We start from the raw sequence: 16,144 nt of genomic DNA, 5'->3' as shown, positions 1-16,144 counted from the left end.
GAAAGAAAAGGTGTATATACTAAGTTTTTTGGAGGGAAAACGGCCGGCTGTCGAAAGGGGCCCGCCTGCAAGGACGGGGACACACACACACACACACACACACACACACACACACACACACACACACACACACACAGCCACGCCTGCCTCCCTGGAAAAAGGAGGAAAAAACTAAGTTTTTTGGAGGGAAAACGCACGGGAGCCGAAAAGGGGGCCGGCCTGCTTGCCGAGAGAGTCGAGGCGCGGGAAAGTGCACGGAGGGAGCACGGGAACGGGGAGGGGGAGAGAGAGAGACACAGAGACACACAGATGGACGAGAGACGAGACCGGAGAGGAAGGAGCTCCGGTCCACCTCGCTTGCTTGCTAGCTACGTCTGTCTTTTCACCGCTGAGAGAAGGTAGTGCACCGTTCCCGGAGGCGCTGCAATACCGGGCCGATGCGTGGAGAGGACGGAGCAAGCTCCTGATCCAGCTCCCTGTTCCAAAAATCCGTTTAATATGTGGTCCCCCGATGGGGGACGTATCAGATATTAAACTGATAAGAACAGATACTACACTTGATCTTAGCCAAAAGGCCGAGAAGCGATGCCCGACGCCGGCCTTGGGCGGGCGCGCGGGCGTCCGGCTGGCGCGCAGCGGCGCAGGCCGACGCCTCTGGAGCCCGGTCCGCACGCGGCTGCCGGCCGCCCGGACTCCGCTCTCCCCCTCTCTTGCCTGCCTGCTTGCTCGCCTGCCTGCCCGCCAGTCCCGGGCGGGGGCCCTGCTCTTTGATCTCCTGTCAACGGCCCGACAACGACCGCAGCCGCGGGGGGCGCCAGCCGGCCGGCCTCCTTAGCTTAGGCCCCTCCCACCAGCAGCAGCCGTGCCGAGTGAGCTGCAAGCGAAAGCGGACCGTCGGCACCTGCGGGCAGAGGCAAGGGGCAGCGCTCTCTCGGGAGGGACGGGGACACACACACACCTGCCTGCCTGCCGAAAAAAAGAAAGAAAAGGTGTATATACTAAGTTTTTTGGAGGGAAAACGGCCGGCTGTCGAAAGGGGCCCGCCTGCAAGGACGGGGACACACACACACACACACACACACACACACACACACACACACACACACACACACACACACAAGCCACGCCTGCCTCCCTGGAAAAAGGAGGAAAAAACTAAGTTTTTTGGAGGGAAAACGCACGGGAGCCGAAAAGGGGGCCGGCCTGCTTGCCGAGAGAGTCGAGGCGCGGGAAAGTGCACGGAGGGAGCACGGGAACGGGGAGGGGGAGAGAGAGAGACACAGAGACACACAGATGGACGAGAGACGAGACCGGAGAGGAAGGAGCTCCGGTCCACCTCGCTTGCTTGCTAGCTACGTCTGTCTTTTCACCGCTGAGAGAAGGTAGTGCACCGTTCCCGGAGGCGCTGCAATACCGGGCCGATGCGTGGAGAGGACGGAGCAAGCTCCTGATCCAGCTCCCTGTTCCAAAAATCCGTTTAATATGTGGTCCCCCGATGGGGGACGTATCAGATATTAAACTGATAAGAAAACTGATAAGAACAGATACTACACTTGATCTTAGCCAAAAGGCCGAGAAGCGATGCCCGACGCCGGCCTTGGGCGGGCGCGCGGGCGTCCGGCTGGCGCGCAGCGGCGCAGGCCGACGCCTCTGGAGCCCGGTCCGCACGCGGCTGCCGGCCGCCCGGACTCCGCTCTCCCCCTCTCTTGCCTGCCTGCTTGCTCGCCTGCCTGCCCGCCAGTCCCGGGCGGGGGCCCTGCTCTTTGATCTCCTGTCAACGGCCCGACAACGACCGCAGCCGCGGGGGGCGCCAGCCGGCCGGCCTCCTTAGCTTAGGCCCCTCCCACCAGCAGCAGCCGTGCCGAGTGAGCTGCAAGCGAAAGCGGACCGTCGGCACCTGCGGGCAGAGGCAAGGGGCAGCGCTCTCTCGGGAGGGACGGGGACACACACACACCTGCCTGCCTGCCGAAAAAAAGAAAGAAAAGGTGTATATACTAAGTTTTTTGGAGGGAAAACGGCCGGCTGTCGAAAGGGGCCCGCCTGCAAGGACGGGGACACACACACACACACACACACACACACACACACACACACACACACACACACACAAGCCACGCCTGCCTCCCTGGAAAAAGGAGGAAAAAACTAAGTTTTTTGGAGGGAAAACGCACGGGAGCCGAAAAGGGGGCCGGCCTGCTTGCCGAGAGAGTCGAGGCGCGGGAAAGTGCACGGAGGGAGCACGGGAACGGGGAGGGGGAGAGAGAGAGACACAGAGACACACAGATGGACGAGAGACGAGACCGGAGAGGAAGGAGCTCCGGTCCACCTCGCTTGCTTGCTAGCTACGTCTGTCTTTTCACCGCTGAGAGAAGGTAGTGCACCGTTCCCGGAGGCGCTGCAATACCGGGCCGATGCGTGGAGAGGACGGAGCAAGCTCCTGATCCAGCTCCCTGTTCCAAAAATCCGTTTAATATGTGGTCCCCCGATGGGGGACGTATCAGATATTAAACTGATAAGAACAGATACTACACTTGATCTTAGCCAAAAGGCCGAGAAGCGATGCCCGACGCCGGCCTTGGGCGGGCGCGCGGGCGTCCGGCTGGCGCGCAGCGGCGCAGGCCGACGCCTCTGGAGCCCGGTCCGCACGCGGCTGCCGGCCGCCCGGACTCCGCTCTCCCCCTCTCTTGCCTGCCTGCTTGCTCGCCTGCCTGCCCGCCAGTCCCGGGCGGGGGCCCTGCTCTTTGATCTCCTGTCAACGGCCCGACAACGACCGCAGCCGCGGGGGGCGCCAGCCGGCCGGCCTCCTTAGCTTAGGCCCCTCCCACCAGCAGCAGCCGTGCCGAGTGAGCTGCAAGCGAAAGCGGACCGTCGGCACCTGCGGGCAGAGGCAAGGGGCAGCGCTCTCTCGGGAGGGACGGGGACACACACACACCTGCCTGCCTGCCGAAAAAAAGAAAGAAAAGGTGTATATACTAAGTTTTTTGGAGGGAAAACGGCCGGCTGTCGAAAGGGGCCCGCCTGCAAGGACGGGGACACACACACACACACACACACACACACACACACACACACACACACACACACACAAGCCACGCCTGCCTCCCTGGAAAAAGGAGGAAAAAACTAAGTTTTTTGGAGGGAAAACGCACGGGAGCCGAAAAGGGGGCCGGCCTGCTTGCCGAGAGAGTCGAGGCGCGGGAAAGTGCACGGAGGGAGCACGGGAACGGGGAGGGGGAGAGAGAGAGACACAGAGACACACAGATGGACGAGAGACGAGACCGGAGAGGAAGGAGCTCCGGTCCACCTCGCTTGCTTGCTAGCTACGTCTGTCTTTTCACCGCTGAGAGAAGGTAGTGCACCGTTCCCGGAGGCGCTGCAATACCGGGCCGATGCGTGGAGAGGACGGAGCAAGCTCCTGATCCAGCTCCCTGTTCCAAAAATCCGTTTAATATGTGGTCCCCCGATGGGGGACGTATCAGATATTAAACTGATAAGAACAGATACTACACTTGATCTTAGCCAAAAGGCCGAGAAGCGATGCCCGACGCCGGCCTTGGGCGGGCGCGCGGGCGTCCGGCTGGCGCGCAGCGGCGCAGGCCGACGCCTCTGGAGCCCGGTCCGCACGCGGCTGCCGGCCGCCCGGACTCCGCTCTCCCCCTCTCTTGCCTGCCTGCTTGCTCGCCTGCCTGCCCGCCAGTCCCGGGCGGGGGCCCTGCTCTTTGATCTCCTGTCAACGGCCCGACAACGACCGCAGCCGCGGGGGGCGCCAGCCGGCCGGCCTCCTTAGCTTAGGCCCCTCCCACCAGCAGCAGCCGTGCCGAGTGAGCTGCAAGCGAAAGCGGACCGTCGGCACCTGCGGGCAGAGGCAAGGGGCAGCGCTCTCTCGGGAGGGACGGGGACACACACACACCTGCCTGCCTGCCGAAAAAAAGAAAGAAAAGGTGTATATACTAAGTTTTTTGGAGGGAAAACGGCCGGCTGTCGAAAGGGGCCCGCCTGCAAGGACGGGGACACACACACACACACACACACACACACACACACACACACACACACACACACAAGCCACGCCTGCCTCCCTGGAAAAAGGAGGAAAAAACTAAGTTTTTTGGAGGGAAAACGCACGGGAGCCGAAAAGGGGGCCGGCCTGCTTGCCGAGAGAGTCGAGGCGCGGGAAAGTGCACGGAGGGAGCACGGGAACGGGGAGGGGGAGAGAGAGAGAGACACAGAGACACACAGATGGACGAGAGACGAGACCGGAGAGGAAGGAGCTCCGGTCCACCTCGCTTGCTTGCTAGCTACGTCTGTCTTTTCACCGCTGAGAGAAGGTAGTGCACCGTTCCCGGAGGCGCTGCAATACCGGGCCGATGCGTGGAGAGGACGGAGCAAGCTCCTGATCCAGCTCCCTGTTCCAAAAATCCGTTTAATATGTGGTCCCCCGATGGGGGACGTATCAGATATTAAACTGATAAGAACAGATACTACACTTGATCTTAGCCAAAAGGCCGAGAAGCGATGCCCGACGCCGGCCTTGGGCGGGCGCGCGGGCGTCCGGCTGGCGCGCAGCGGCGCAGGCCGACGCCTCTGGAGCCCGGTCCGCACGCGGCTGCCGGCCGCCCGGACTCCGCTCTCCCCCTCTCTTGCCTGCCTGCTTGCTCGCCTGCCTGCCCGCCAGTCCCGGGCGGGGGCCCTGCTCTTTGATCTCCTGTCAACGGCCCGACAACGACCGCAGCCGCGGGGGGCGCCAGCCGGCCGGCCTCCTTAGCTTAGGCCCCTCCCACCAGCAGCAGCCGTGCCGAGTGAGCTGCAAGCGAAAGCGGACCGTCGGCACCTGCGGGCAGAGGCAAGGGGCAGCGCTCTCTCGGGAGGGACGGGGACACACACACACCTGCCTGCCTGCCGAAAAAAAGAAAGAAAAGGTGTATATACTAAGTTTTTTGGAGGGAAAACGGCCGGCTGTCGAAAGGGGCCCGCCTGCAAGGACGGGGACACACACACACACACACACACACACACACACACACACACACACACACACACAAGCCACGCCTGCCTCCCTGGAAAAAGGAGGAAAAAACTAAGTTTTTTGGAGGGAAAACGCACGGGAGCCGAAAAGGGGGCCGGCCTGCTTGCCGAGAGAGTCGAGGCGCGGGAAAGTGCACGGAGGGAGCACGGGAACGGGGAGGGGGAGAGAGAGAGACACAGAGACACACAGATGGACGAGAGACGAGACCGGAGAGGAAGGAGCTCCGGTCCACCTCGCTTGCTTGCTAGCTACGTCTGTCTTTTCACCGCTGAGAGAAGGTAGTGGGAGGCGCTGCAATACCGGGCCGATGCGTGGAGAGGACGGAGCAAGCTCCTGATCCAGCTCCCTGTTCCAAAAATCCGTTTAATATGTGGTCCCCCGATGGGGGACGTATCAGATATTAAACTGATAAGAACAGATACTACACTTGATCTTAGCCAAAAGGCCGAGAAGCGATGCCCGACGCCGGCCTTGGGCGGGCGCGCGGGCGTCCGGCTGGCGCGCAGCGGCGCAGGCCGACGCCTCTGGAGCCCGGTCCGCACGCGGCTGCCGGCCGCCCGGACTCCGCTCTCCCCCTCTCTTGCCTGCCTGCTTGCTCGCCTGCCTGCCCGCCAGTCCCGGGCGGGGGCCCTGCTCTTTGATCTCCTGTCAACGGCCCGACAACGACCGCAGCCGCGGGGGGCGCCAGCCGGCCGGCCTCCTTAGCTTAGGCCCCTCCCACCAGCAGCAGCCGTGCCGAGTGAGCTGCAAGCGAAAGCGGACCGTCGGCACCTGCGGGCAGAGGCAAGGGGCAGCGCTCTCTCGGGAGGGACGGGGACACACACACACCTGCCTGCCTGCCGAAAAAAAGAAAGAAAAGGTGTATATACTAAGTTTTTTGGAGGGAAAACGGCCGGCTGTCGAAAGGGGCCCGCCTGCAAGGACGGGGACACACACACACACACACACACACACACACACACACACACACACACACACACACAAGCCACGCCTGCCTCCCTGGAAAAAGGAGGAAAAAACTAAGTTTTTTGGAGGGAAAACGCACGGGAGCCGAAAAGGGGGCCGGCCTGCTTGCCGAGAGAGTCGAGGCGCGGGAAAGTGCACGGAGGGAGCACGGGAACGGGGAGGGGGAGAGAGAGAGACACAGAGACACACAGATGGACGAGAGACGAGACCGGAGAGGAAGGAGCTCCGGTCCACCTCGCTTGCTTGCTAGCTACGTCTGTCTTTTCACCGCTGAGAGAAGGTAGTGCACCGTTCCCGGAGGCGCTGCAATACCGGGCCGATGCGTGGAGAGGACGGAGCAAGCTCCTGATCCAGCTCCCTGTTCCAAAAATCCGTTTAATATGTGGTCCCCCGATGGGGGACGTATCAGATATTAAACTGATAAGAACAGATACTACACTTGATCTTAGCCAAAAGGCCGAGAAGCGATGCCCGACGCCGGCCTTGGGCGGGCGCGCGGGCGTCCGGCTGGCGCGCAGCGGCGCAGGCCGACGCCTCTGGAGCCCGGTCCGCACGCGGCTGCCGGCCGCCCGGACTCCGCTCTCCCCCTCTCTTGCCTGCCTGCTTGCTCGCCTGCCTGCCCGCCAGTCCCGGGCGGGGGCCCTGCTCTTTGATCTCCTGTCAACGGCCCGACAACGACCGCAGCCGCGGGGGGCGCCAGCCGGCCGGCCTCCTTAGCTTAGGCCCCTCCCACCAGCAGCAGCCGTGCCGAGTGAGCTGCAAGCGAAAGCGGACCGTCGGCACCTGCGGGCAGAGGCAAGGGGCAGCGCTCTCTCGGGAGGGACGGGGACACACACACACCTGCCTGCCTGCCGAAAAAAAGAAAGAAAAGGTGTATATACTAAGTTTTTTGGAGGGAAAACGGCCGGCTGTCGAAAGGGGCCCGCCTGCAAGGACGGGGACACACACACACACACACACACACACACACACACACACACACACACACACACACACACAAGCCACGCCTGCCTCCCTGGAAAAAGGAGGAAAAAACTAAGTTTTTTGGAGGGAAAACGCACGGGAGCCGAAAAGGGGGCCGGCCTGCTTGCCGAGAGAGTCGAGGCGCGGGAAAGTGCACGGAGGGAGCACGGGAACGGGGAGGGGGAGAGAGAGAGACACAGAGACACACAGATGGACGAGAGACGAGACCGGAGAGGAAGGAGCTCCGGTCCACCTCGCTTGCTTGCTAGCTACGTCTGTCTTTTCACCGCTGAGAGAAGGTAGTGCACCGTTCCCGGAGGCGCTGCAATACCGGGCCGATGCGTGGAGAGGACGGAGCAAGCTCCTGATCCAGCTCCCTGTTCCAAAAATCCGTTTAATATGTGGTCCCCCGATGGGGGACGTATCAGATATTAAACTGATAAGAACAGATACTACACTTGATCTTAGCCAAAAGGCCGAGAAGCGATGCCCGACGCCGGCCTTGGGCGGGCGCGCGGGCGTCCGGCTGGCGCGCAGCGGCGCAGGCCGACGCCTCTGGAGCCCGGTCCGCACGCGGCTGCCGGCCGCCCGGACTCCGCTCTCCCCCTCTCTTGCCTGCCTGCTTGCTCGCCTGCCTGCCCGCCAGTCCCGGGCGGGGGCCCTGCTCTTTGATCTCCTGTCAACGGCCCGACAACGACCGCAGCCGCGGGGGGCGCCAGCCGGCCGGCCTCCTTAGCTTAGGCCCCTCCCACCAGCAGCAGCCGTGCCGAGTGAGCTGCAAGCGAAAGCGGACCGTCGGCACCTGCGGGCAGAGGCAAGGGGCAGCGCTCTCTCGGGAGGGACGGGGACACACACACACCTGCCTGCCTGCCGAAAAAAAGAAAGAAAAGGTGTATATACTAAGTTTTTTGGAGGGAAAACGGCCGGCTGTCGAAAGGGGCCCGCCTGCAAGGACGGGGACACACACACACACACACACACACACACACACACACACACACACACACACACACACACAAGCCACGCCTGCCTCCCTGGAAAAAGGAGGAAAAAACTAAGTTTTTTGGAGGGAAAACGCACGGGAGCCGAAAAGGGGGCCGGCCTGCTTGCCGAGAGAGTCGAGGCGCGGGAAAGTGCACGGAGGGAGCACGGGAACGGGGAGGGGGAGAGAGAGAGACACAGAGACACACAGATGGACGAGAGACGAGACCGGAGAGGAAGGAGCTCCGGTCCACCTCGCTTGCTTGCTAGCTACGTCTGTCTTTTCACCGCTGAGAGAAGGTAGTGCACCGTTCCCGGAGGCGCTGCAATACCGGGCCGATGCGTGGAGAGGACGGAGCAAGCTCCTGATCCAGCTCCCTGTTCCAAAAATCCGTTTAATATGTGGTCCCCCGATGGGGGACGTATCAGATATTAAACTGATAAGAACAGATACTACACTTGATCTTAGCCAAAAGGCCGAGAAGCGATGCCCGACGCCGGCCTTGGGCGGGCGCGCGGGCGTCCGGCTGGCGCGCAGCGGCGCAGGCCGACGCCTCTGGAGCCCGGTCCGCACGCGGCTGCCGGCCGCCCGGACTCCGCTCTCCCCCTCTCTTGCCTGCCTGCTTGCTCGCCTGCCTGCCCGCCAGTCCCGGGCGGGGGCCCTGCTCTTTGATCTCCTGTCAACGGCCCGACAACGACCGCAGCCGCGGGGGGCGCCAGCCGGCCGGCCTCCTTAGCTTAGGCCCCTCCCACCAGCAGCAGCCGTGCCGAGTGAGCTGCAAGCGAAAGCGGACCGTCGGCACCTGCGGGCAGAGGCAAGGGGCAGCGCTCTCTCGGGAGGGACGGGGACACACACACACCTGCCTGCCTGCCGAAAAAAAGAAAGAAAAGGTGTATATACTAAGTTTTTTGGAGGGAAAACGGCCGGCTGTCGAAAGGGGCCCGCCTGCAAGGACGGGGACACACACACACACACACACACACACACACACACACACACACACACACACACACACAAGCCACGCCTGCCTCCCTGGAAAAAGGAGGAAAAAACTAAGTTTTTTGGAGGGAAAACGCACGGGAGCCGAAAAGGGGGCCGGCCTGCTTGCCGAGAGAGTCGAGGCGCGGGAAAGTGCACGGAGGGAGCACGGGAACGGGGAGGGGGAGAGAGAGAGACACAGAGACACACAGATGGACGAGAGACGAGACCGGAGAGGAAGGAGCTCCGGTCCACCTCGCTTGCTTGCTAGCTACGTCTGTCTTTTCACCGCTGAGAGAAGGTAGTGCACCGTTCCCGGAGGCGCTGCAATACCGGGCCGATGCGTGGAGAGGACGGAGCAAGCTCCTGATCCAGCTCCCTGTTCCAAAAATCCGTTTAATATGTGGTCCCCCGATGGGGGACGTATCAGATATTAAACTGATAAGAACAGATACTACACTTGATCTTAGCCAAAAGGCCGAGAAGCGATGCCCGACGCCGGCCTTGGGCGGGCGCGCGGGCGTCCGGCTGGCGCGCAGCGGCGCAGGCCGACGCCTCTGGAGCCCGGTCCGCACGCGGCTGCCGGCCGCCCGGACTCCGCTCTCCCCCTCTCTTGCCTGCCTGCTTGCTCGCCTGCCTGCCCGCCAGTCCCGGGCGGGGGCCCTGCTCTTTGATCTCCTGTCAACGGCCCGACAACGACCGCAGCCGCGGGGGGCGCCAGCCGGCCGGCCTCCTTAGCTTAGGCCCCTCCCACCAGCAGCAGCCGTGCCGAGTGAGCTGCAAGCGAAAGCGGACCGTCGGCACCTGCGGGCAGAGGCAAGGGGCAGCGCTCTCTCGGGAGGGACGGGGACACACACACACCTGCCTGCCTGCCGAAAAAAAGAAAGAAAAGGTGTATATACTAAGTTTTTTGGAGGGAAAACGGCCGGCTGTCGAAAGGGGCCCGCCTGCAAGGACGGGGACACACACACACACACACACACACACACACACACACACACACACACACACACACACACAAGCCACGCCTGCCTCCCTGGAAAAAGGAGGAAAAAACTAAGTTTTTTGGAGGGAAAACGCACGGGAGCCGAAAAGGGGGCCGGCCTGCTTGCCGAGAGAGTCGAGGCGCGGGAAAGTGCACGGAGGGAGCACGGGAACGGGGAGGGGGAGAGAGAGAGACACAGAGACACACAGATGGACGAGAGACGAGACCGGAGAGGAAGGAGCTCCGGTCCACCTCGCTTGCTTGCTAGCTACGTCTGTCTTTTCACCGCTGAGAGAAGGTAGTGCACCGTTCCCGGAGGCGCTGCAATACCGGGCCGATGCGTGGAGAGGACGGAGCAAGCTCCTGATCCAGCTCCCTGTTCCAAAAATCCGTTTAATATGTGGTCCCCCGATGGGGGACGTATCAGATATTAAACTGATAAGAACAGATACTACACTTGATCTTAGCCAAAAGGCCGAGAAGCGATGCCCGACGCCGGCCTTGGGCGGGCGCGCGGGCGTCCGGCTGGCGCGCAGCGGCGCAGGCCGACGCCTCTGGAGCCCGGTCCGCACGCGGCTGCCGGCCGCCCGGACTCCGCTCTCCCCCTCTCTTGCCTGCCTGCTTGCTCGCCTGCCTGCCCGCCAGTCCCGGGCGGGGGCCCTGCTCTTTGATCTCCTGTCAACGGCCCGACAACGACCGCAGCCGCGGGGGGCGCCAGCCGGCCGGCCTCCTTAGCTTAGGCCCCTCCCACCAGCAGCAGCCGTGCCGAGTGAGCTGCAAGCGAAAGCGGACCGTCGGCACCTGCGGGCAGAGGCAAGGGGCAGCGCTCTCTCGGGAGGGACGGGGACACACACACACCTGCCTGCCTGCCGAAAAAAAGAAAGAAAAGGTGTATATACTAAGTTTTTTGGAGGGAAAACGGCCGGCTGTCGAAAGGGGCCCGCCTGCAAGGACGGGGACACACACACACACACACACACACACACACACACACACACACACACACACACACACACAAGCCACGCCTGCCTCCCTGGAAAAAGGAGGAAAAAACTAAGTTTTTTGGAGGGAAAACGCACGGGAGCCGAAAAGGGGGCCGGCCTGCTTGCCGAGAGAGTCGAGGCGCGGGAAAGTGCACGGAGGGAGCACGGGAACGGGGAGGGGGAGAGAGAGAGACACAGAGACACACAGATGGACGAGAGACGAGACCGGAGAGGAAGGAGCTCCGGTCCACCTCGCTTGCTTGCTAGCTACGTCTGTCTTTTCACCGCTGAGAGAAGGTAGTGCACCGTTCCCGGAGGCGCTGCAATACCGGGCCGATGCGTGGAGAGGACGGAGCAAGCTCCTGATCCAGCTCCCTGTTCCAAAAATCCGTTTAATATGTGGTCCCCCGATGGGGGACGTATCAGATATTAAACTGATAAGAACAGATTTTTTTTTTTTTTTTTTTTTTTTATTAAAACAGTTCATGACATGTCATACACAATCAACAACACAAACTCATTGGTCACAGTAACAAAAAAAGGGGCATGTCAACCTAGGCCTGTAAACTAATCAAAAAACAAACCATCACTTTTACACAAAAAAGTCTTCTGTAAGGTAACATAAAACATTTCACAACAAACACAAAGACTAGATACATTCGTACTTAGTTTGGGTATTTCACAAACCTCCCACCCCTGTCTTCCTTTATTCTCATGTACACCCCATTTACATAACCCCGCCTCTTTATGCAAACCTGCCGTCCCTCCCCCAAAGGGTTCAATCTTACAGAAATCATTTTCATGAAGGCCAATAAATCATACCCACTCATTCTCACACGGTAAGCTAAAGGCTATAAATTTCTCACTCACACATGGCTTATTATAAAAACAATCACAACCCATTCGCACCACACTCACTTCTTCTTTCCCTTACTTTAATTCCCTAAAACAAACAAATCTTTCCATCTTTCTTTGGCCGCATAGAAGCCCCACTTTCTTATATCCCACTTCACTCGGTTCCCTATATCGTTTCTCACTCTCCATACCACAGCATTCACTGGTCCATGCACTCCGTGTTTCACCAAGTTGTTCCTATCTTGCCACACATAGAGCTTCACTACGCTAATCAGCAGCCACACCAAAAATCTCTCGTTCCATTTCCTCACCCCAATCAAGCCTTTCATCACCATCTCATAACTTAATTTTTCTACTGAAAAAAAAGTTGGTGCCCACCCTGTGCACTCCCTCCACACCCTTTGTGTAAAGTCACATTCCCAGAACACATGTTTAACAGTTTCCTCTCTAGTACACTGTAGACGAGGACATTCTCTCTGTCTAGAGAGACCGTGCTTATTCAAGACCTCTCTTACTGGCAGTCTACCCCATACACACAACCAATTCAGGTCGCACATCCTGTTGTCCAGGGATTTGGGCTGGATGCGTGTCCAAGTTCCACGGGGCACTCCCATCACTGCTGGACTGTTGTCTTCTTTCAGTTTCTCATACATTGCCCGGTGGCTGAGTGAAGTTGAGCCTGCCTTCACTGTCTGGTGCTCTCTTAGCCAGTGTACTGCGTGCCGGTAGTGCCAGGGCAGTCGCTCTGCCTTCGGCGTGGTGTTTGTCCACTGCACCAGGTGTTTCATTGCAGAAGCGAACCACAGATGGACAAAGAACTTACATGGATGCGCCGGGTTGCCCTGCAGAACTTCGCACAGACTCGAGACAAAGGCGCAGTCGATCTTCAAAGGTAAGTCTGGGACCCCTCTTCCCCCTTCCTCCACTGACCTGTACATATCCGTGCGTCTGATGTATTCGTATTTTTGCCCCCACATGAAGGCAAAAACCGCACGCACTAGATCCCTCCGCAGTCTGGCCGGCATAGGGTAAACCACCGCCAGGTGGAAAAGCAGTGGCATTACCTCGGCCTTCAGAATCAACACTTTCCCTAGGAAGGACAAAGATCTTTGTTGCCACAATCCCAGTTTTGTGTTTACCTTTTTTATTTTCTCTTCCCAGTTTAGCCGGGCAGCGCCCTCGGCATGGAACAGGACGCCGAGGATCTTGGCTGGGGACTGCACCACTGAGAGCCCTCCGATGTCATCCTTCTTGTCCCTCCAGGTACCCCAGTACTTGATCGTACTCTTGCTTTTGTTCAATCTTGCCCCCGTGCCGGCCTCAAATTCCTGGGCTATACTGAGTACCTGGTACAGGCTCTCTTCTGAGCTCAAGAACAAGGTGATGTCGTCTGCATACGCGATGGCCTTCACCTGTCTCCCCTTGCTTCCTGGCACCGTGACGCCCCTCACTCCTTGATCTTCCCGGATCCGGTCCAAAAAGGGCTCTAAATACAGGATATACAACAGAGGGGGCAGAGGGCACCCTTGTCGCACACCACAAGTGACGGGGATTCCTCCGCTTACCGCACCATTGATCCGCACTCTTGTTTCCACTGACCTGTACAGCGTTCTTATCCACTCGATGAACTTCGTACTCACTCCCATCTTTGCCAGTATCTCCCATAAGGCTGCGTGATGGACTCTATCAAACGCCTTGTTTTGGTCGAGACTAACTAGCATCAACGGGAGCTTTCTGTCGTCCACCCACTCCACCACGTCTCTCACGAACTGCAGGTTCCAGGAGATCTTCCTTCCTGCCACTGCACAGGTCTGGTCTTCGCTTACCAAGAGCGGCATGATGTCTCTTAGCCTCCTCACCAGGACCCTTGCGAGGATCTTATAGTCCGTACATAATAATTGGATGGGCCTCCAATTGTCCAACACAGACTTTTCACCTTTCTTTTTATATATCAAGGCCAAGACCCCGGTCTTCATTGAAGGCCCCATCTCCCCGATCTCTAAAATTTCGGTAAAGACCTCTAGTAAAAGGGGTTCCAGCTGTTCCCAAAAAACGTCATAAAAATCAGTGGGCAGTCCGTCCACACCGGGGGCAGTACCTTTGCGCAGACCTCTCATGGCCTCTCTTATTTCCCCCGCTGTTATTGGGGAGGTCAGACTCACGTCTTCCTGGATCTTATTTTGCACACCTGCCATCAGCCTGCTCCGCACTTCCCCGTCCACCTGCTTTTCTGCAAAGAGAACTCCATAATAATTAGCGGCGCATTCCAACATTCCGGCAGTATCTTCTGCCACTTCCCCGTTTTCACTCACCAACTTCTCCATGCTGGTCTCTTCTTGCTGTGTTCTGACTGAGTTGAAAAACTGGGATGAGCACTGTTCTTCTCCATCTATCTGGGTGCCCCTTAGCCGGAACAGATATTCTTTGGCTTTCCGCTGCCATTTAGCCCGAAGCAGAGCTTTCACCCTGGTCACGGCCTCCACATTGAGGCCGCACCCCTGATTCGCTTCCGCATAGAGCCTTTCTAGCTCCCTTTGGAGGCTGGTCAGTTCTTCCCTCTCGCTCTGTCGTCGTGCTGCACAGTACTTTTGGGTGGTCTTAGCAATTATTCGCTTGCAGGTCTCCCACCACTCCGTCGCTGTCGCGAAGCCACCCCGCTCCCCTGCGAGGTGTCCAAGCAGGCGGATGGTACTGGCCTGATACTCTTTATCTTCCAATACAGTCCGGTTTAACCTCCAGTACCTCGTCTGAAAACCCACTCTCCCGGCTTTGAAAGTCACAGACAAACAAGCGTGGTCTGAAAACCACAGGGGTGTTATCACTTTTTCCCTTACCTCCAGGCTTAGATTGTGAAAGACGTAATCCAGACGCCTCCGTATCCCGCGGTTATTGTCCCAGGTGTGATGGTTTAAATCTTTAAAGGCATCTTTGAGTTTAAAACCGTTTATGATCTTCTCTAGTGCTCTTGTCCCTCCACCTTGTGTGTCCGCCAAGTCAGTGTTAAAATCACCAGCTAACACCACGCCTCTATTCGTAAAAAGTGTCGGTTCCAGGTCTTTCAGAAACTCACTTTGCATCCTCCTGTCTGCAGGGGCATACACTCCAATAACTCTCAAAGACAAATCCCTCCACCGCCCATCTACTACCAGTAGTCTTCCCGGGACTATTGCTCTGATGTCCTGAGGCGTAAAATCTCTCGTGCCGCTGAGAATACCAATTCCGGTGGAGTGGACTCCTCCTGCGCTCCACCAGGACCTTCCGCTACTCCACTCTTTCCGGAATTGCTCCATGTCTTTATGTCCCGCTAAATGTACCTCCTGCAATACACAAATATCATAACACCGTGCCTTTATTTCTTCAAATACAGCTATTCTTTTTTTCTTGTTTTTCAGACCTCTTACGTTGATGGTGGCGACAGTGAGGGTCATGACGGATCGTTAGAGCCCTCACTGTCCATTCCTTCTTCCGAGGAACTGATTGACCCCAGGAGGCTGCCCGGCGCCGCCGGCACCAAGTACCCCCTCTCATCCACCTCTCCTACCTCCACCTCCATTCCCTCGACCCGGCCTGGCGTGTCAGGTAGGCACAAGGCGCACGGGCTGTCGTCCTCTCTCAACCCCGCCATCACGGAGAACTGGTTGTAGGACCCAGATGCCCGCACTGGCTGCCCAGGTGGCAAGGACCCCTCCATGTCCTCCGAATCTTCTTGTTCTTCCCGGCAAGGTTCCGGGTCCTCCTGACTGCCTTCCTCTCTTCCTTGATTGTCCTCCCTTTCTTCTATCACCTCAGCTCCTGTTCTTATTTTTGGCTTCTTGCCCTCAGATGAGGCTTGTTCCTCATTGTCCCCTCGAAGCCTTTTAACAATAGCCTTTTCTTTACTTGCCTCAGTGTCTTCCTCCTCCTGTTCATTCCCCAACTCTGTTTCTTGCTCTGTCTCCTTAGGATTCTGCGCCGGTTCCTCCAGCTGCCCTGCCGAGTGGACTTCTGCTGCTTCCACCCCGCCGCTGCTCTCCCGGGTTCCCAGGCCTTCCTCCGCCGTCTTCACACCCTCTCCTTCCGCAGGTAAGTTCACCCCTCGTCTCTTCCTCCTCTCCTTAGCCCGTCCGCGCACTCTGCCCCATCCAGGTTCTTCTTCCTCCTCCTCGTCCTCTACCTCGACAGCGTCCTCCAGCATACCTTTTTTTGCTGCAACATAAGTTAGGTCTCTCCATAGGCACTGCTTGTACCCATGGTCTTCAGCCCCACACAAAGAACATAGTTTACGGCGGCAATTTTTTTTCATATGCCCCCTTTCGTGGCATTGTATACACTCTGTTGCATTGCAGTCCTTCTCTAAATGCCCAAAGTCGAAGCAGCGGCGACAAAAAGGGGGTTGGTCGCGGTAATACAGGTATCCCCGGCTCGAG

General features: G+C 58.8%; 11 non-coding genes and 1 pseudogene across 11 annotated transcripts; all 12 read right to left on the bottom strand.

Moving 5' to 3' along the window:
* Window positions 1-396: 396 nt before the first annotated feature.
* LOC148807074 (U2 spliceosomal RNA) lies at window positions 397-587 on the bottom strand. The gene has a single exon (XR_016089026.1). It is a non-coding gene; the product is annotated as a U2 spliceosomal RNA (small nuclear RNA).
* Window positions 588-1,380: 793 nt separating this feature from the next.
* On the bottom strand, window positions 1,381-1,583 carry LOC148807073 (U2 spliceosomal RNA; annotated as a pseudogene).
* Window positions 1,584-2,370: 787 nt separating this feature from the next.
* On the bottom strand, window positions 2,371-2,561 carry LOC148807072 (U2 spliceosomal RNA). Its single transcript, XR_016089025.1, has one exon. It is a non-coding gene; the product is annotated as a U2 spliceosomal RNA (small nuclear RNA).
* A 787-nt stretch (window positions 2,562-3,348) lies between these two features.
* On the bottom strand, window positions 3,349-3,539 carry LOC148807071 (U2 spliceosomal RNA). Its single transcript, XR_016089023.1, has one exon. It is a non-coding gene; the product is annotated as a U2 spliceosomal RNA (small nuclear RNA).
* A 787-nt stretch (window positions 3,540-4,326) lies between these two features.
* LOC148807070 (U2 spliceosomal RNA) lies at window positions 4,327-4,517 on the bottom strand. The gene has a single exon (XR_016089022.1). It is a non-coding gene; the product is annotated as a U2 spliceosomal RNA (small nuclear RNA).
* Window positions 4,518-5,296: 779 nt separating this feature from the next.
* On the bottom strand, window positions 5,297-5,483 carry LOC148807069 (U2 spliceosomal RNA). Its single transcript, XR_016089052.1, has one exon. It is a non-coding gene; the product is annotated as a U2 spliceosomal RNA (small nuclear RNA).
* A 787-nt stretch (window positions 5,484-6,270) lies between these two features.
* Window positions 6,271-6,461, bottom strand: LOC148807068 (U2 spliceosomal RNA). Its single transcript, XR_016089021.1, has one exon. It is a non-coding gene; the product is annotated as a U2 spliceosomal RNA (small nuclear RNA).
* A 791-nt stretch (window positions 6,462-7,252) lies between these two features.
* On the bottom strand, window positions 7,253-7,443 carry LOC148807067 (U2 spliceosomal RNA). Its single transcript, XR_016089020.1, has one exon. It is a non-coding gene; the product is annotated as a U2 spliceosomal RNA (small nuclear RNA).
* A 791-nt stretch (window positions 7,444-8,234) lies between these two features.
* On the bottom strand, window positions 8,235-8,425 carry LOC148807066 (U2 spliceosomal RNA). Its single transcript, XR_016089019.1, has one exon. It is a non-coding gene; the product is annotated as a U2 spliceosomal RNA (small nuclear RNA).
* A 789-nt stretch (window positions 8,426-9,214) lies between these two features.
* Window positions 9,215-9,405, bottom strand: LOC148807065 (U2 spliceosomal RNA). The gene has a single exon (XR_016089018.1). It is a non-coding gene; the product is annotated as a U2 spliceosomal RNA (small nuclear RNA).
* A 791-nt stretch (window positions 9,406-10,196) lies between these two features.
* LOC148807064 (U2 spliceosomal RNA) lies at window positions 10,197-10,387 on the bottom strand. The gene has a single exon (XR_016089017.1). It is a non-coding gene; the product is annotated as a U2 spliceosomal RNA (small nuclear RNA).
* A 791-nt stretch (window positions 10,388-11,178) lies between these two features.
* LOC148807063 (U2 spliceosomal RNA) lies at window positions 11,179-11,367 on the bottom strand. The gene has a single exon (XR_016089077.1). It is a non-coding gene; the product is annotated as a U2 spliceosomal RNA (small nuclear RNA).
* Between the last annotated feature and the right edge of the window lie 4,777 nt (window positions 11,368-16,144).

Source organism: Atractosteus spatula, unplaced genomic scaffold (assembly GCF_055471065.1).
Source record: "Atractosteus spatula isolate fAtrSpa1 unplaced genomic scaffold, fAtrSpa1.hap1 Scaffold_42, whole genome shotgun sequence".
NCBI lineage: Eukaryota > Metazoa > Chordata > Actinopteri > Semionotiformes > Lepisosteidae > Atractosteus > Atractosteus spatula.
This window is presented reverse-complemented; position numbering and strand designations above follow the sequence as displayed.